The sequence below is a fragment of the Triticum urartu genome, chromosome 1 (genome assembly GCF_003073215.2).
Source record: "Triticum urartu cultivar G1812 chromosome 1, Tu2.1, whole genome shotgun sequence".
In the NCBI taxonomy this organism is placed as follows: Eukaryota; Viridiplantae; Streptophyta; class Magnoliopsida; order Poales; family Poaceae; genus Triticum; species Triticum urartu.
The window spans coordinates 34,280,815-34,301,943 of record NC_053022.1 but is presented as its reverse complement, the minus strand read 5'-3'; the positions used below and the strand labels follow the sequence as shown (position 1 = coordinate 34,301,943).

At 44.3% G+C, this 21,129-nt stretch overlaps 1 pseudogene; it reads left to right on the top strand.

Annotated features, from left to right (window-relative positions):
• Window positions 1–8,539: 8,539 nt before the first annotated feature.
• LOC125533330 lies at window positions 8,540–8,678 on the top strand (annotated as a pseudogene).
• Window positions 8,679–21,129: the final 12,451 nt, after the last annotated feature.

Here is a 21,129-nt window from a genome sequence, read left to right as displayed (position 1 = left end):
CAATGGTAACTCTACTCAGCTTCCTAGTAGAGTTACCAAGAGGGGGGCAAAAAGAAAAAAATGAATGGCATATTTTGGAACTGTAGAGGGGCAGGTAAGAAGGGGATGACTACCTGCTTCTCTGATATTATTAGAGATCATTCCCTAGATTTCATTGGCCTCCAAGAAACTAAGAAAACTAAGTTTACCCCTAAGTATTTGAGAAAGATTGATCCCTTTGAGAGATTTAACTGGAACTAGGTACCCTCTGTTGGCAAATCAGGTGGCATTTTGTGTGGCATCAAAAAAGAAACCTTGGATATTGTTTCCTGGACGATAGGAAAATACCTCATTCAAGCTAATGTTTTTGATGTTAAAAACAAATGCACGTGGGCCATCATAGTCGTATATGGGGCTCCACGGGAGAATAACAAAGAAGAATTCCTTGAAGAATTAAGAGTGGTATGCTTGCAGGTTAGATTACATTACATTGTGGGGGTGACTTCAACATTCTCAGAGAGAGTAGCGAGAAAAACAAACACCTGACTCACTCTCGCTATGTGGATAAGTTCAATGATGTTATCCATTCCTTAAACCTGCGAGAAATAGATATGGGGGGAGGTAAATATACCTGGACGAACAGTCAAAAGCATCCTACGTTAGAGAAGCTGGATAGAATTTTGATGAGCTTTGATTGGGAAGATATTTTTCCCCTTATCTCAGTCCGCAAGCTGGTTAGGGATGTGTCAGATCACAACCCGCTGCTCCTATCCACGAGCCCTGTGAAAAACAACCCCCTTCACAATCGTGAGTTTCGATTCGAGCTTAGCTGGTTGAAGAACGAGGAATTTTATGTTAAAGCTAAGAACATTTGGGAGCAGCGGGTAAACGTTAGCGATCCAATCAATATCCTCAACATTAAACTGAAACGTCTCAAGAAATACTTCAAGGGTTGGGGTTCTCACTCTTTTGGCCATGCCCGAAAGAGGAAAAATGAGATCAAAGAGGAATTAGAGGAGATTGAAAAGATAGAAGAGGGCGAGCCCCTGACACCGGAGTTGTATGAAAAAAGAACCACCCTATGCGCCAAGCTTAATGACATCCTTGCTGGTGAAGAGCTCTTTTGGCTACAACATTCGAATGAACGTTGGTTGCTAAAAGGGGATCAGAACACAGCTTTTTACCATCGTGTTGCGAATGGTAAAAAAATAAAAAACACCATACACTCCCTGACTGACAGAGAAGTGGTGATTGAGGGCACAAAAAATCTTCTAACTCATGCTACTTCCTATTATAAAGAGTTGTTTGGACCGGCCAGAGGAAATATATTCCAGTTATCTCCTGATACCTGGGTGGAGGGGGGAAAGCTTACTAGTGAAGACAACATCCTGCTCACTAGCGAGTTTACGGAAGAGGAAGTTAAAAAGGCCATGTTTAGTATGGAGAGCATCAGGGCCCCTGGACCGGATAACATCCCGGTTGAATTCTACAAACACTGTTGAGATTTTGTGGAGATCTAATGCGGCTTTTCAAAGCTTTCCATGACAACACCTTAGATATTGCACGCCTAAACTATGGTGTGATCACTCTGATTCCTAAGATGAATGGGGCTAAGAAAATCCAGCAATATCGCCCCATATGCTTACTTCGGTGCCCCTATAAACTTATCACTAAAGTGCTTGATAATAGGGTTGCTGTTTATGCTGATAAGCTAATTAGTTGACACCAAAATGCATTCATTAAACACAGAAACATAATGGATGGAATCCTCACTCTTCACGAGGTGTTGCATCATGCGCATGTCAAGAAAAAGTTGGGGTGGTTTTAAAATTGGACTTTGAAAAAGGTTACGACAAGAAAAACCGGGACTTCCTCCTTGAGTGCCATCGTAGCCGTGGTTTTGGCCCAACCTGGTGCGGATCGGTTAAAAAAATCTTGCACAATGGCACTGTGAGCATTAAGCTAAATAATGAGGTGGGACCTTATTTCCAAAGCCACAAAGGGGTCCGTCAAGGTGACCCCCACTCTCCTTTCCTATTCAATCTAGCTGTTGAGACCCTCTCAAAGATGATACGTAATGCCCAAAAGGAAAAGCTCCTAACTGGGCTTGCCCCTGACTTGATTGAAGGGGGAGTAGCTATCCTGCAATATGCAGATGACACTGTCATTTATTTTGAACATGATAAGAATGATGCTGTAAACCTGAAACTGCTTCTATACATGTTCGAACTTATGTCTGGTTTAAAAATCAACTTCCTTAAAAGTGAGGTCCTCTGTGTTGGGGGGGATGAGGACACGCTGGCCTTTTATGTGGAACTGTTCAATTGTAATATTGGACACTTTCCTATGAAATACCTGTGAGTGCCAGTTAGCTTCTCTACACTGCGCGTCCTTGAATGGGATTTCATGGATGATCGATTCCTAAAGTGATGTGAGGCCTGGATTGGGAATGCAGCATCCTCGGGAGGGAGACTGATATTACTCAATTCCTCACTCATGAACATTGTGTATTACTACATGGCTATGTTTCTTCTTCCGAAGACGGTGATCGTAAAACTAGACAAACACTGTAAACTTTTTTTGGCAAGAACATGATGGGCGAAGACGTTACCATTTGGTGAGGTGGTACAGAATATGCAGATCAGAAAATAAAGGGGGCCTGGGCGTGAATGATTTGCATCAACAAAATGTTAGCCTCCTCACCAAGTGGTGGTGGAAGTTAGAGAACCAACAGGGGCTTTGGCAAGAGGTTATATGGGCCAAATATTTCAAAAAAGATACGGTTGCCTCGGTAAAAAGTAAATTTGGCGATTACCCCATATGGAAAGCCATTATGAAAGTTAAAGAGAATTACTTTGCTGGGAGAAAAGTGATTCTTAATTCAAGCAACTTGGTCAGATTATGGGTTGATCCTGTCAATAATGAGCCTCCTTTACGTGATAAATTTCCTATGTTATACAATATATGCAACGATAAAGAAATCACAGTCTCAGATTTCAGAAAAGGAGTTGATGGGGACTTTTTTAGAAGGAGACTTCACCCACCTCTAATGGAGCAATGGAGGGAACTGTGGGTGGTGGTGGACTCCTGGCCTCAATCAGATGTGCCAGATGAGGTAATCTGGGCTTTGGGGAAGAAGAGTAAATTCACAACCAAGTATGTCTATGAGTATCTAGAAAAAATGTGAGGGGATGTGACTACAAATGGATCTGGGCATCCAAGATTTCCTTAAAAAATTCAAATATTCCTCTCGCAACTCTTTCAAGATGCTGTCCTCACTAGAGATGTGATGGGCAGAAGGAAATGGGCAGGCAACCCTACATGCTTGTTTTGCAACGAAAGAGAAACCTCTCAACACCTTTTCTTCACATGTCCTGTGGCTAGAGTTATGTGGAGAACTGTTGGATGTGTTCGGATCGTTGCCCAAATAATGTGTGGCAATATTTTGCCTAGTGCTATATGTTCCTTCCTGATGGGGAAAAATTCTATACTTTTGGCTTGGCAGTAATGTGTTGGGCTTTGTGGAACTGTCGTAACAAAGTGACGTTTGAGTCCAAACAGATGAGGTCCCCTTTATAGGTGGTTTACTCAGCCTGTGGGTATTTGAATTACTGGGCAGGGCTGATGAATGGAGCTGAGCGCGAGGCCATGGAGCACGGAACCAAGATGTTGAAGATCAACGCGTCGACCTTGATGCGTATATGTGTAGCACCAGGGGATGCAGGACAGGGATGATTCAGACACGGGGAATCAGAGAGGCAGGGATGATTCAAACGTGGTCCCTGTGCGTTGCTAAGTTTAACTTTGTGTCATATGCAAAACTTTAGTGTCCTTGTGGTTCCTGCGTGAGCTTATGTTTGAGCCTCATGTGGCTGATATGATCCTAGACTTTGGTTACTTCTGGGTTGGTGATGCTGGTTCTGATAGTGTCATTGGGTTTTCGCCCCATGATAGGTTGCTCGATGACGAGTGTCTATTGTGGGTTTCCCAGTGATGCGTTGAGCTCGCATTTCCCCTTTCGGTTTCCTTCCAGTCTGACAAACTTTTGTATTTCCGTTATGAAAATAATGGAAAGGGGTTATGCCCGGCTAAAAAAAATCCATGATACATGTTTTCAAAAACTCGCTACATGAAAACAACAAACATGCACCATGTCACAATTTTCTGGTTACCGCTTAAACTCATAGCTTCTGGTTTTTTATTTTGACAATCATATCTTGAATAGTAGTCCGTTGGGTAAGAAGTAACGAAGACATCGACAAGATTTACAGAGAAGTGCTAGAGCATGAAGAATGAAAGATCATATATAAACCACACAAAACATGCATGGGGTTGGTAAGAAGAATAGGAAGATCTTTTGCGATGAGTATGTTAATAATGATTGTAACAGTACTTTTTAGAAGTAACGAATCATGTCAATAATGTAACAAGTCATTTCAGTATGCTAAACGATTTGTAGTAGCAAAACAACATGGTCATGAAAAAACAAGCTATGGTAGTAGCAAGTTAAAGAGGATATATGCAAGAAGGTTTCAAAGAAAATATAAAGCGGCACTTACATAATTAAGGAAAACTAATGACAAGTCATATCGCTATAATTAAGATGAGCGGAATTTGACTAATCTATCATTCTTAAGAAGTTGCTCCCCATTCTCTTATCATGCACATTGTCCACATCAGCGGATTGCCACATCAGCGTTCACATGAGTCCATCATTTTCATTTTTTGTCTAACCACTAATTAATCTCCTACTTTTGAGTGCCTACTCAAATGCACATGCACGTACAGTTCAGCAACAAGAATAGATGCTTAGTTCCCCATTAATTAATTGTTCAGTTTCCGACCGTGAGAGCCGAGCAACCTCCCTCTTAATAGTTCAGTTTCTTTTCTTAAGGCTGGTCATAATAGGCAAGAACATAAGCTAGTAACTTACACACTTCCCTAGACTATGTTACTACCTCCATAGTGGATAGGAACATCTATGTAGTGTCATGCAACGATGTATTTATTAGGTTATAGACTCATTGTTTTTTGGAGTGTGTGATGTTCCGGTAACTTAGCTAGTTACCACAAGCACCTCTCTCTTCATTAAATATGTGCCACATAAGCAAAGTTGTATTGGAGTGTGTGATGTTACTCCTAAGTTCCTCCCCATTGTGACCAGCCTAAACACTAATGGTTCAATTCATAATCGTAAGAGTCAGTCGAACAACCTCTCGCCTTAAAAATCCTCTCGATCTCCCACATAAAAAATAAAAATGAAATTATTTCACGGAAACAACGCTCCATAAGAAAGAGGTCACCTTTTCCTCTACCTGCACACAACTATGATCTCCTGCTCAGAACAAAAGAATCCACTTCTCTCTACAGCAGAATCTGGCGACCACAGGCGACAGGCCATCTCGACGTGAAGTCCACTCTTGCACGTCCGCAGGTCTTCCTCGCCTTGTACTCCTCTCTACGCGGTTGGGCCGCCGTTCTACTGCGGGCCACCAAGATCGTTGAGGAAGGCATAGCCGATTTGGTGTGTGCATGTCGTTGCTCTACTCCTCTGCTCCTCCGGCAAACACCGCAGTCTGCCTAGCCTCCATGGCTTCATCTCTTTGGGCGTTGGCACACGAGCCGGGTGGCCATCCCATCGCCGGCTGCCTAAACTCCCTGATCGTTGATGAATGCACAACGCCACAACCAATGGGACCTCTGCGCACTATTGCTCCGCTCTGCAGCTGTCGAGTAAATGGCACTCGCGGTCTAAGAACTTGTTCTGCGGGTGCACTTTAGTCACACAACTTGCAAACAGAAAAAATCCGTCACGAAACTTGCGTTGCGGGTGCATTTAAGTCACACACACGAGCTGAACCGGTCGGACGCCCGGTTTTCTCTGTTCTGAGGTCACGTGCGGCGCACGTGGCAGCTGTGGAGGGCTGGATTTTTGTAGATAGCCCCCTGAACTCTCACGTAACGCCGCATTGTTACTCCCTCTGTTCGCTGCCGATGGGAGAGGAGACAGGCAGCGCTGCTGCCTCATCGAGCTCGTCCGCGGCCAGGCCGCCGTCGCCGACGGTGTGGTGGCGTACAAGACATGCCCGCGGAAATCCTGCTCGAGGGCCGGCATGGCAGCCGTGCGGGCGATGGCAACCCGCCCGTGCTCCGGCCGCATCTTCGGCTCGGCGCGCTGCCACATCTCTTGAGGAAAGACATTCGAGTCCCAGATGCGAGGCCATGCACGGCGGGCGCCAAAGACCTCGCTTCACCGACGCCGGTACTGGTACATGCATATGTGCTGATCTTAGTTGGTCACTCACTTGCGCGTCCGCCAGATGATTCATGTGGATTCATCCTGTTTTTAGTTGAGCTGAAGCTTTCCTCTGCTGCTTCTTCTTCTTCCTCCTCTTCGATTTGCAGGAGAGTAGTAGTACTATAATAACAAATCCAATGCAAGGAGGAGGAGGAGGCCCTGCGCCTCATGATCAGCAGCCCAAGAGACCGCCGCACCACTCCATCGACATCCCGGCGGAGAGCAGCGCGCCCCTCACACCGACGGCGGCAGCAGAGGCAGAAGCTGTAGCAGCAACACCGGGCTCCAACGCCAGCAGAAAGTCCGGCTCAGGCTCCGTTCCGGCAAGCCGCCGGCGCCGCAGCGCACGCCGTCCTGCCGGGAGGGGGCAGCTTCAAGTCGTCGGTCAGAGGCTATGAGGCGTCCCTCTCCAGGCTCTTCAGCGGAAGGATCGCTAGGACCTCGTCGCTCCTGGCGGCGGACGATGGCGTGCTCTCGGCCTCCGTGCACGCCGCCAGCAAGACGCCGCCGAGTGTTCCTGCCGCCGCTGTAAGCATTTTGATCTAGTTTTATTTTTCTTTGTTTGGATTATGACGACCGTGAACTTATCAGAACTAATTTGGTGGCAGGAGAAGACGGGCATGCACCGGTCGCAGTCCCTCCGGATGAACATGAAGTTGAGCTCGGCCAAGAGCATCAAGAGGATGAACTCGCTCGACGGCGTATACCGCGTCGTCCCCTCCAGGCCGTGAGCCCCCGCCGCCACCGCCGCGGCAAGCAATGTCGTGTCGGACATAGTCCCCATAGAACCAGGTGGGTGGATGCACATCACTCTCCAACATTCAGTCTGAATTCTGCTGCTACCTCTCTAGCATCGGTCTAAATTCCGTCACACAGAGTTCCTGAAACTGTGCACACAATGTGCTAATGGGTGACACCGTCTACCTGCTCCATGAGAATGGAGGGAGTATCAATGCGGCATTACATGAGAGTTTAGGGGGCTATCTGTAAAAATACAGCCCTCCACATCCACCACGTGACCTCGGAACAGAGAAAACCGGGTGTCCGAACCGGTTCAGCTCGCGTGTGTGACTTAAATGCACCCGCAACGCAAGTTCTGTGACGGGTTTTTCTGGTTTGCAAGTTGTGTGACTAAAGTGCACTCGCAGAACAAATTCTTAGACCGCCAGTGCCATTTACTCGCAGCTGTCGGCGGTGGCGACGACCATGGCTGGGTCAACAAAGACGAATTCCACAAGGGCTCCACCTATGAGGATGGCACATCATCTATCAGAGAGGGCCGGCGCACTTTCTTTCAACAATGAGGTGATGAAATCTACAGTTGACATTTAGCAATAATATTCATGTCTAATGGCATGATGTGCAAGAAGGGGTTGCCAAAATTATCACACGCCATGTTATATATGTACCAGTGATGCCTCCTTTTCTTGCACCTGGGTATGATTTATTTGTTAGAATAAGTTGTGTTGAGGTAGAAAAGCTGTTCATGTTGTAATCCTAGTCTATCTCTTCTTCTGTCTTTCTCCATCTTCTTTACCGACTCTTCTCTGTAATAGATCGATCGATCTACAACTTGTAAGCCACGGCATCATTGATATATATAAACGTGCGGCCCGAGCAAAGGGTTGTACGCTTCCATCATAAGTTTAACATGGTCATCAGAGCCTCTTCCTCCTAGATCGATTTCATCTAGCTACAAGGAAAGCCATGACAGGAACTACCTCCTCCGCCCTCGCCAGCACCATGAGTGCCCTCACCACCGATTCATCCGCCTCCCTCTTCGCCCCATCATCCAGCACCAGCAACGCCGTGTCCATTGGACCTCCACCTCAAGAGAAGCTAAACAGGAGCAATTTTCTCCTGTGGAAGGCCGTCGTGCTGCCTCAAATCAAAGGTGCACAGATGTCGCACTTCCTCGAGCCGACGAGCCAAGCACCGCCGGCCACCCTCACTGTCACTAAGGACGGGAAGGAATAACAGATCGTCAACATGGCTAGAGTCATCTGGTATGCGCAGCAACAGCAACTTCAAGGTTTCCTGATGGGGTCTCTTTCCCGCGAGATCTTGGCCCAGGTTGTTATGCTCCAAACTCCTTCCGAGGTGTGGGCTGCCATCCACGCGACGTTTGCAGCCCAATCACAAGCACAAGCCATTAATACAAGGATTGCTCTTCACAATCTTCAGAAGGGAAGTTCAAGCATGGCAGATTACCTCGCCAAGGTCAAATCTCTCACCGATGAGATCGCTTGCGCAGGAGGAGTCACCCTCTCTGATGGGGAAATCACCTCACATATTCTCGCTGGTCTTGACCAAGATTACAATCCTGTAGTCTCTGTTCTTGCTGCTCGGGTAGAACCAGTCACCGTCCAGGAATTATACAGCCAGCTTCTCTCCTTTGATGCCCGCATGAATTTGCTCCATGGTCTGAACCCTCGTCAATCTTCTCCCAATGCCGCCTCTCGCGGGCGCAACACAGGAGGTCGTGGGCAGCAGGGACGTGGTCGCAGCAACAGTAGCAGCGGGCGTGGGCGCGGTGGTTCTCAGTCCTCGCGCTCGGGTACAGGAGGAGGCGGCTACAACAGGAACCAGATTACAGGTGGAGGTGGAGGCGGCTACAATCACAATCAGAACCATAATCATTACGGGCATAGAGGCACATCCTCTTCCAACAACCGACGGCCCCGCTGTTAGCTATGCAAAAAGTCGGGTCACGAGGTGATGGAGTGCTGGCATCGCTTTGATGAAGACTACGTCCCCAACGAGCGTCATGTTGCTGCAGCCATACGAGAACAAGAAGAAGATGCAGGGATGGTGTGGTATGCTGACTCCGGTGCAACGGATCATGTCACAAGTGAGCTCGAGAAGCTTGCTTTCCGGGAGAAATACCACGGCAGCGACCAGATTCACACCGCAAGCGGTGGAGGTATGAACATTCATCACATAGGTCAAGCATTAATTAGTTCCCCTAGTTCAAAACGTGATCTTCTTTTAAAGGATGTCCTTCATGTTCCACAAGCCAACAAAAATCTTGCATCTATGTCTCGTCTAACTGCTGATAACAATGTCTTCTTTGAAACTCATCCGACATATTTTTTTATAAAGGATCGGGCAACGAGGGAGCTCCTTCATCACGGTAGATGCATTGGAGGCCTTTACCCCATCACATCCGGAGCTCTTAGTCGTCATCGTCGTCGTCAAGCCCACTCTATCGTCAAGCCATCTTTGGCAAGATGGCATCAAAGATTAGGACATCCGTCATCAGTTATAGTTAAGCAAATAGTGAATAAAGACAATCTTCTATTGTCCCATAGTCAAGTTGAAGAGTCTGTTTGTGATGCTTGTCAATGTGCCAAAAGTCACCAACTCCCTTATCCTAAGTCAACTAGTGTTGCACATGCTCCTTTAGAACTTATTTTCAGTGATGTATGGGGTCATGCAAGAGATTCTTTTGGAAGGAAAAAATATTATGTTAGTTTTATTGACGACTATAGCAAATTTACTTGGATATACTTGCTTAAGTACAAATCCGAAGTCTTTTCCGTCTTCCAAGAATTTCAAAAACTTGTTGAACGACACTTTGACAGAAAGATTCTCACAGTCCAAAGTGACTGGGGAGGAGAATATGAGAAACTCAATTCTTTCTTTCGTGAAATAGGCATAGAGCATCATGTTTCTTGTCCCCATGCTCATCAACAAAATGGTTCTGCTGAACGCAAACATCGTCATATTGTTGAAGTAGGGCTATCTCTTCTTGCTCATGCGTCAATGCCTCTCAAGTATTGGGATGAAGCTTTTATCACAGCTACATATCTCATAAATCGCTTGCCCAGTAAAGTGATTGGCAACTTCACCCCTTTAGAGTGATTGTTTCATCAAAAACCCGATTACAACTCTCTCAAAAAATTTGGGTGTGCTTGTTATCCTAATCTTCGTCCTTATAATCGTCACAAACTAGAGTTTCGTTCTACTCAATGTGTCTTTATTGGTTATACCAATCTCCATAAAGGATACAAATGTCTTGAAGTCGCAACTGGACGCGTCTATATTTCTCGTGATGTTGTTTTTGATGAAACTGTCTTTCCTTTTACAAAGCTTCGTCCCAATGCAGGAGCTCTATTACGTGCTGAAATAGCACTACTTCCAGATTTCCTTCCTAATCCAGATCACGGGGGTGAACTAACTAATGCTGATCATGTGATTAGTTCAAAAGAAAAAGAAAGTTTTGATTTTATTGATGAATGTGCAGCAACAGGCGTCATTTTATGTGTGAAGAATCAAACGAGGAAAGAGACAACACCAGATCCGAGGATGATCCTGCTGCACCTGTGCCTGCCGCTGCCAACGCGTGATCCGAGGAGAATCTCAGCGCCAGGTACACGGATGGGCGCGCTATGGATTTAGGTGGCGCTGTGGCGACAGCGTGGAGCCCAGCTCTGGGGCGGATCCTCTCCGTGACTCGTCGTGTGCCACGAATGAGTGGGCCGATCTGTCGGGGAACCAGGAAACAGGTGTGGGGCCCAGCTCCAGCTCTCCGTGTTGCACGCCTGGGCGCGGTTCGCCTGGCGGTTCTCTGGACCAGCCTTCTCCCTTGAATCAGGAGCCCACGGGAGACCATGCGGGATCTTCTGCGCCTGCAACAGACCAGGAGGGATCTTCTGCGACAGAAGGTTCGGCTGCAGCTCCTGTTACGCCCAGATCTTCTGTGGCTAGGTCAACAGTTCCGCCCCGTGTACCAGAGATTCCAACACATATTACAAGGTCAAAAACATGTGTTTTCAAATCAAAGGAATACAAGGATGGTACAATAAGGTATGACAAGATCAAGCGTGCTTTTCTTACTAGTACCGGTGAACCAACTCATTTATATGATGCTCTAGCTCATGAGGATTGGAAAAAGGCTATGGATGTTGAGTATGATGCATTGATGAAAAATAAAACTTGGCATCTAGTACCACCGGGGAGAAGTAAGAATATAATTGATTGTAAATGGGTCTATAAGATCAAAAGAAAGTCTGATGGAAGTATAGACATATACAAGGCTAGACTGGTTGCAAAAGGGTTTAAACAAAGGTTTGGCATTGATTATGAAGATACCTTTAGTCCCATTGTGAAGTCGGCCACCATTAGACTTGTGTTATCAACTGCTATTTCTAAAGGTTGGAGTCTAAGGCAGCTAGATGTTCAGAACGCGTTTCTTCATGGTGTTCTGGAGGAAGAAGTGTTCATGCGGCAGCCACCAGGTTATGAGAATAAAAGCAAGCCAGATTACGTTTGCAAATTGGATAAAGCTTTATATGGGTTAAAACAGGCACCCCGAGCATGGTACTCAAGGTTGAGCACTCAGTTACAGAAACTTGGGTTTACTCCATCTAAAGGAGATACCTCATTATTTTTCTACGGTAAAGGCAACATTACCATATTTATACTTGTTTATGTTGATGATATAATTGTTGCCAGTTCTAGTCCAGATGCCACTACCTGCTTACTTAAAGATCTGAAGCTGGAATTTGCACTAAAGGATTTGGGGGATCTCCATTATTTTCTCGGCATAGAAGTTAAGCAGATAAAGGACGGCATACTTCTTACACAGGAGAAATATACCACTGATATACTCGGGAGAGTAGGGATGGAACGTTGCAAACCTGTAAGTACACCGATCTCAACCTCAGAAAAATTCACAATTGAGAGTGGAGAAGTACTTGGGTCAGAGGATGCAACAAATTATAGAAGTATTGTAGGTGCATTGCAGTACTTGACTCTTACCCATCCTGATATTTCCTATTCTGTGAATAAAGTATGTCAGTATTTGCATGCTCCTAGTACAGCTCATTGGACTGCAGTAAAAAGAATTTTGAGGTATCTAAAGTTTACAGAAGGACTTGGACTTCAGATTGTCAAGTCATCGTCTACACTGATTACTGCTTATTCTGATGCAGATTGGGCAGGTTGTGCTGATGATAGAAGGTCCACAGGTGGTTTTGCCGTATTTCTGGGAACAAATCTTGTGTCATGGAGTGCAAGAAAACAGGCTACTGTCTCAAGGTCAAGTATTGAAGCTGAGTATAAAGCATTGGCAAATGCTACAGCTGAAGTAATGTGGATACAGACTTTACTTTGTGAACTTGGGATTCAAACTCCACAGGCTGCGAGACTATGGTGTGATAATCTTGGTGCAACCTATCTTTTAGCTAATCCTGTTTTTCATGCACGCACAAAACACATTGAGGTTGATTTCCACTTTGTTAGAGAAAGAGTAGCACGGAAGCTACTTGACATTCATTTCATACCTACTGGAGATCAACTCGCTGATGGCTTCACAAAACCTCTCACTATGAGAAGGTTGGATGAGTTCAAGTACAATCTCAACCTTGGTAGAATTCCCTAAGGTTCAGATTGAGGAGGAGTGTTAGAATAAGTTGTGTTGAGATAGGAAAGCTGTTCATGTTGTAATCCTAGTCTATCTCTTCTTCAGTCTTTCTCCTTCTTCTTTACCGACTCTTCTCTGTAATAGATCGATCGATCTACAACTTGTAAGCCACGGCATCATTGATATATATACACGTGTGGCCCGAGCAAAGGGTTATACGCTTCCATCATAAGTTTTACATTATTTTGGTGGCAGATTGAATTTTCATCCCAAATTAAACCTTCACTTAAATATCTTTGCTGCAGTTTTTTTTCTCTTTATACCCACTAAGGTGCAGTCCTTTTCCTTTGAATTTGATAACTATTACTCCATCTGTTCCTAAATATAAGTCCTTTTAGAGATTTCACTATAGAGACTACATTCGGATGTATATAGACGCCTTTTAGAATATAGTTTCACTCATTTTGCTCTGTATGCTATAGTGGAATCTCTAAAAGGATTTGTATTTAGGAACGGAGGGAGTAGTATACAAGTTGCAATTTATACTCCATCCAACATGTTACTGTAAAAGTGCTCCTCCCAGTAGGTCATTATGTAACTACTAAAATTTAAGCCAGCTCTTTATATGTATTTACAGAGTCTATAATATATGGAAGCATCGAAATTAAATATGTGCCCATCCCAAATATGTTGAAATTTTGCATACTGTTTTTCTTCCTATTAACAGAGTCACGAAATGATTCACTGAGGTAGCCAAATACATTACTTATGTATAAGACATATACATGCTTCCTTTTTCTTTGTTAATAGTTAGACATATTATTGTTAATTGTACTAACTGATCTTGATTTTTCATTTGCCGACGCATTATTTCTTGCCTGCTGCATCTTTTCCATTTGGAGAAGGAATTGTAAATTATTATTGCACCCTATTCTTTCTTTGATGATTTTTCTTACACTTATATATATCTAGCAGAATGTGGCAATATATGTCAGTAGTTCGTCGTTGTGTTTCTTATAGGGTATATACGTCCGCTCTGAATTCAGTGCTCCGTGCTCTGAATTTTAAAGGATGGTTTCCTGTTAATGTTTGCATCTTACAATATTTGTATCCGTCATTGCTTTCAGAACTGAAAGTAATATTAGTTTGCATCCATGCAGCAAAGAAAATAAATTCGCATGTGGATAATAGTTATGTCTGATGCAGCAAAGGTGACCCATTCATTATTGTCTGTGAGACTCCATAATTGAAGTGAGGTTCTATGTTTCGAAATGAAATTTATTTTCGTTTAAAGTTAACAGAAAACTTTCATGTTGATGAGAATGATTCTTAATATGGGGTGCCAGGGATCAGGACAAATTCTGATAGCGAGTCACATTTTACAAGCATTCAAACAACTTTTTTTTTATCCAGATGGTTGGTCTTTCCTCTCTCTGAGACTTGTTATGCATGGGAATCTTTTTGTGCTTGCGGCAATATACAAGGCATGTAGTAAATGGGTTTCTATACATCATTCAATGTTACTCAAAATATTATATATAAAATATTTTGCATGTAATTTTATAAATAGGTGTCGATGCATTCCCGCAGCAACGCGCGGGGTATTATCTAGATAAATCAGGAATTAAACCCATTAGGTGACACCACTCAGCAACCCGAATAATTTAATACAATGATAATTATTGATAGTGACCTTGCTATATATGGGCAAGCGAAATAGTCAAAACATGTGGACACAATTGTAGAATTTGATGAAATGCAGTAACTCATACCCAACTATGCATCTAACTAGATCTACAACCTCTACACACGCAATATGTTTTGAGAAACTTCCGAAGCAATTCAACTTTGAGAGTGGCGGGTACGTTGTCCTCCATGTTGTCATAGGCTTGTGGGGTACATGCAAGGGAAAAACGGATGAGACACCCAAGCAAATTCCATGGATCAACCTTGGGCGGGCTGCGTGTACTATGCACTTTTCATACCCCTCTTCTTGTACTTTGGCTATGAGATTGGCCCCAATAGGAGTCAAAGATGCCTTTAGACGTGGCGCTTCTACTAAAACTGACTCTTATCACATTTTATTTTAGCACCACATTCCCCAATTTTTACTTTAGACGTGGTGCTTCTGCTAAAACCGACTCTATTACTTTTTATTATGGCACCACATTACCCAATGTTTAGCACGAGTGAAAAAAATGGATGGCTAGTGGGTCCCTAAAGTATGTGCTATGAAAGGAGTATAGTGAACAATTTGTTTTCTTATACTCAATTTACTTTCCTATTTTGTAGCACCGATGCATTGGTTTTTCTCTAAGCCTCAAAGCCCATGATCAATTTGATGCACCAAAATATATTTTTGGAAAAAGAGGTTGAAACCCCCGACCTTTGCATCAAAAGACGCACACAATTATTTTTGTTAAATTATTGAATAAAGGTCTGACAAAAACATAGATCAAACAACCCCAAACCATCATGCTGCACCTACAAACTCAATGATGGAAGATGCCGTCACAACACCCCACTAGTTAGATCCAGAGTCATCAATTCGATGCACCAAGTGTTTACATGATTAACAACGTATACAATAATGTCACGGCTGTCCTTATCAACAGTCCCATATAGGCTTCCTAAGGGCAATCATGTTTCTGCAATGGCTATATTTTGAATTTTTGTTGACCACCTGACCTGAGTAAATATCTTCAAAAAAAACAGTACTTTATAGAAAAATATATATTATAATTTACATCTAGTCGCGCTCACCCTGCTGGTTCCTTATAATAAGATCATTGCATCTAAGCGATGGATGGATACACTAATGAACACGACCAGAATAAAATAAGAACACTTTGCAACAAGCTACCACTACTAGGAAAAGGGTTATAGATGAAATTGACACTAATGACGCACCAGAAAGTGATGCACCACTACTATATACTAATGGCGCACCATGTGGCGATGCGCCATTAGTGTGGAAGACACTAATGACGCACCGGGCACAAGGTGCGCCACAAGTAACTTTTTTTTTCATTTTTACAAACATACTAATGGCGCATCCGGGCAAAGTGCGCCATTAGTAGTTCTAACTAGTAATGGCGCACCAGCCATGGAATGCGTCACTACTGTATTTTTTTATTCTGTTTTTTGCAAAACTACTAATGGCGCATCGTGGCAAAGTGCGCCATTACTAGTTTAAACTAGTAATGGCACATTCTGCAACGGTGCGCCATTAGTATATTAGGTTACTAATGGCGCACGGCCAGCAGGTGCGCCATTAGTATGTTGGGTTACTAATGGCGCATGGCTGTATGATGCGCCATTAGTAATCTGGGACCAGCTAGATATTTTGGACAGCCACACCTACACACTCACTTTCCTCACTTCATTCCCTCCACCTCCTTCTCCAAGCTTGTCGGCTGCCCCCTCTCCTCCTCACCTCATTTGCACCATAGATTTATCAAAATTAAGTGGTGAAATTACCTTTTTTTGATAGGTAAGTAAGGGGAAAACTATCTTCATGTTGTAGATCTATTTTTTTTTCTCCCTAGCTCGCTCCAACAATGTGCACATGCACTTTTTGTGGCCTAGCTAGATCTATGTATGTTTGTGGTGTTGCATATATGTTTGTGTTTCCAGGTACCGGTATTTAAAATGCGATAGTTGCCAATATTTTGCCGGAATGTTGATTCATTTCCGTTTCGGCGAGAATTTTGGCACTATGCATTCCTTTTGGTCCTATTTTTAGGGAAAGTCATGCCAAATTTTTTCTTGGATCTAAAATATTGTTTTGCTCTACCCCGCAGGCGACCATGGTCCGCACGATGACCGAAGGCATCATGAATAGGTTTTTGAGCTCCGCGAAGGCCGAGATGCTTCAAAAGAACGAGAAGGAGATAAGATGCCCGTGTCGAAGATGCAAGCTGAAGAGCCTTATTGCGGACACGGATTCCGGGCAGGTGGGGGACCACCTGCTCTTGTGTGGTTTCATGGATGGCTATCGGTGGTAAGGTGATGAAGATGACTATGAAGTCGTCCGTGGGGGACGGGCAAGAAATGAGGAAGGGCGGCAAGACAACCACCGCGGCTCGGGCGGGCGAGAAGACGAAGAATCTCCAGGACATGATCACGATGGTGATGTTGTACACAGTCATCATCTAGAAGATGCCGGACATGATGATGAGGAAGATGCCGGAGCAGACGAAGGGCATGATCATGAAGATGAAGATGCCGGCGGAGCAGACGACGATGGACCATCGATGGGCTGGGTGCAGGACCCTCATATTCAAGAGCTGCTTCTTAAGCAGACGGATAACGCAAGAGCTGTCGCCCGAGAAAAGCCAAACTGGATCAACTAGAGATAGACGCGGTTACTCCATTGTATGAAGGATGCAGACCCGAGGATACCCGCCTAAAAGCAATGCTCATGTCTTTGGAGATGAAGGTAAAACACAAAATGACCGACGCATGCTTCGACGAGAACATGTCATTCTGGCACGAACGTCTTCCCAAGGGGAACAAGTGCCCGACCAGTTTCGAGGAGGCGAAGAAAGTCGTGTGTCCTTTGGATTTACCGCACGTGAAATACCATGTGTACATGAACAATTACATCATTTATCGGGGCGAGCACGCGGAGTCTACCATATGTCCGGTGTGCGGCGTCACTCGATACAAGAAGAGGAAGAAATCTCCTCGAAAAGTGGTGTGGTACTTTCCGATCACTCCTCGTCTGCAGCGTTATTTCGCGGACCCTAAGGTAGCAAAGCTCCTGCGTTGGCACGCGGATAAGGAGGAGAAGAAGCAAGAAGATAACGCAAATGATCCGGAGATAAATAAAAAAGACAAGATGCTGAGTCACCCTAAGGATGGGAGCCAGTGGCAAGCGTTGAATTTCGAACACCCAGAATTTGGGAAGGATCCAAGGAACATCGTGCTGGGCGCGAGCACCGATGGAGTCAATCCGTTTGGCAGCCAGAGAAGCACATATAGCACCTGGCCTGTGTTTGTGTGGATGTACAACCTTCCCCTCTGGTTGTGCATGAAGAGGAAGTACATTCACATGAGTATACTAATTGAAGGGCCGAAACAACCAGGGAACGATATCAATCTGTATCTGGGGCTGCTGAAAGAGGAGTTAGACACGCTGTGAAAAACGCCAACCAATACGTGGGACGCCGCAGATCAAGAAAAAGAGCCGAAAACGGAAGACTAAAAAGGGCGCCGGTGCGAGCCAGCCGACACCGAGTACGATCCGTGCTCAGGACGGGCCACCTTCACCTAAGGATATCTCGAGGAGGGTGCATGTGGTGGGTAGGGCGATGCTACCGACAAATATGCTCAATGCTGTAACCGGTGCTATGCGGAGTCTGCACGACAGTGTTCTTTCTTTGGAGAAGCGGCGTCTCAGAGAGAATGATGTGGCATACCCGGTTTTCGTGGCCAAGGTGCCAGAGGGCAAGGGCTTTGTGGATGGCGACATTGGGGGTACGATCGTCCTGCGGTTTGATGACATCTTTACTATGTTTAACCTTCATCCGCTGCACTACACCTTCGTTCGGCTGTTTTCGCTGAGTATGGAGATGCGGATCATTAGAGACAAGACCCCGGACATCGTGATAGTCGACCCCTTCTACATGCGTGCCAAGCTCTTGAGCAGCGCTGGGGACCGCCAAGTCGCGAGTTCACACCTCGAAGGCGTCATTCTGGCAAACCCAGATAAGGATAACTTTTTTGTGGCTTACTTTTCCGAATAAGTCATCCCTTAACCGCCCCGTAACATATGATTTCTTAGATTTCGATCGTTCTTTTTTTCTAACATTCCGTGTTCTGTGCAGTGACACACATTGCACACTCATCCTTTTAAGCCCGAAATATTCCATGGCCACGTATTTTGACCCGAACCGTGACTCCAAGATAGACTATACAAATATTAAGAAAGTTCTTGATGATGTTCTCCCCGGCTACGCCAAATCTGGAGGCACCTTCACCAAGGCAGTTCGTAAGTACGGCAAGCACGTGTTCGCCCACAATACGACGTTCTGCTGCGTCAAGCAGCCGCCTGGCGGTCAGAAGGATGCCTACTACGCCCTCCATCACATATGGGCGATCGTAAGGGACCTTCATCACCTTCTGCTACCAGATAATCTCAAAGATTGGGCCGCAAGCTTGTCGGCAATCCAGGACGCGGACATCAGACAAGAATTCTTTCGCATCCAGTCAGAGTTTGCGGACATCATCCATCAAGACGTCCTTCATACCTCGGGGCAGTTCTTTCTCAGATATCAATTGTCCAACAGTGAGATAGACGGAACGCTACAAATGCAGGCTGACAACGCCCGCGATTTCATGACCATCACGACAGACGACGGCTTCATCCACGCTCCTGTCCCATGAGTCGAGTCGAAAGTAGTGATGTGTAGTTCTGAAACATTGATTGGCTCATGTTGTAATTAAACTTTAATGAATTGTATGTCTTTTTGGTTTGGACAGTCGTTCAACTTAGATGTAATCGATGCTATTTATTAGTAGGACCATGAATCGTGCTATTAATGTCTTACTTTTCTCTTTCGATCCTTTTGTTGCATACTAATATATTGCTTATGTATGTATTGTGTGTTGTTTGGCTTGTGCATAGAGATGTCGTCGTATGTCGTGTACAAGGGTAAGGTTCCTGGAGTCTACGACGACTGGGAGGAGTGTCGGAGACAGATTCACCGTTTCAGCGGTAACAATTACAAAGGGTACACCACTAGGGCGGAGGCGGAATCAAGATACGTCCGCTATCTAGCGGGAGAGAGGAGGGAGCATGGGAGGAACCGGATGAAGACCAGTTTCATCGCGATGATGCTCATCGTGATGACCGCAGCTCTCTTCTATGTGATGGTAGTTTAGATGATCGATATCGACTTGTAATGTGAAGACAAACTGAATACTCGCAGTCTCGAGACTTGTAATGTTTTACCTTTGTTCGGTCTTTTGAATTCGGAGACTAATATGATGAATTGTATTCGAAGACTAATCTTCTATTGTATTCGATGAATCTGCTGTTGCTGTGTACTGCTGTTTATATTCTGTCAAATAATATATTTTGTAACCTGTGCAAAAATCAGAAAAGTAAAAAAACTAATATTCATATTAATGGTGCATCACTACAGAGTGCGTCATTAGTATGCCAAAGTATACTAATGACGCATCACCCAACAGTGCGCCATTAGTATGCCAAAGCACATGGTTAAATATGACCCCCTGGGAGGCATACTAATGGCGTATGGTGTTCTATACTAATGGCGCACTACTGATGCGCCATTAGAAACTGGTGCGCCATTAGTAGCCCTTTTCCTAGTAGTGTACGTACTACTCCCTCCTTTTCGGTTTATAGGGTTTATCTTGAAATTTTAATTTTTCCATTTTATAAGGCTCAATTTGATTTTTCCTCATCACAAGTTCAGATTCCAAGGTGCATTAAATCATTGCATGCAAGTATTAAGAGAAAATTGACCAATGCATGTATTTTATGCGTGCATGCATTGCAATTAATGCATTAATAAACACAATTTTTTTGAGAAAACAAGAGAATTAATTAGGTGCTTTTGCAAACTACAAAAAGTATTCCATCATTCATCATGTATTTTGGTTGGTGGGATTTTTGAATTGAGCCTTATAAACCGAAAGTACGTACGAATCACCACTTGAATTCGAATGGAGCATCGACAGTAGAAATTACTGGTGGACGGGGACTCGCCCATTTCACAGGTTGGATTTCCTTACCGATGATGGTGGTTATCAAGATCACATGCTGCTCGTCAGGCAGGCCGAGGACCTACAGCTGGATCCCCTTTCAAACAGGTGGGTGGGTGTGGAGCGGCCAACAGGTCGGAGGCGAGTGCGTATCATGTGCAACCGGTGCACCGTGCACCAAAAATCCATGATAAAAATGAAAGATCATATATAAACCACACAAGACATGCATGACGTTGGTAAGAAGAGTAGGAACATCTTTTGCGACGAGTATGTGTGTGAGCAATGTTTGTACAAAGCTAGAAAATAGTGTTGTTTACCACTAACTACAAAAATAAATGATGTTATGGTTGTAACAATACTTTTTAGAAGTAAAGAATTGTGTCAATAATGTAATAAGTCATTTCAATACGCTAAACGATTTGTAGTAGCAAAACATAGTCACGAAAAACAAGCTATGATGGTAGCAAGTTATAGAGGATATATATAAGAAGAAGCGGTACTTGCATAATTAAGGAAAACTAATTACAGGTCCTATCACTATAATTAATATGACCGGAATTTGACTAAATCAGGAATTAAACCCATTAGGTGACACCACTCTGCATCCCAAATAATTTACCACAATGATAATTATTGATAGTGAAATTGCTATATATGGGCACGCGAAATAGTCAAAACATGTGGACACAATTATAGAATCTGATGAAATGCAAAACACACACACATGACACTCACACACGCATACCAC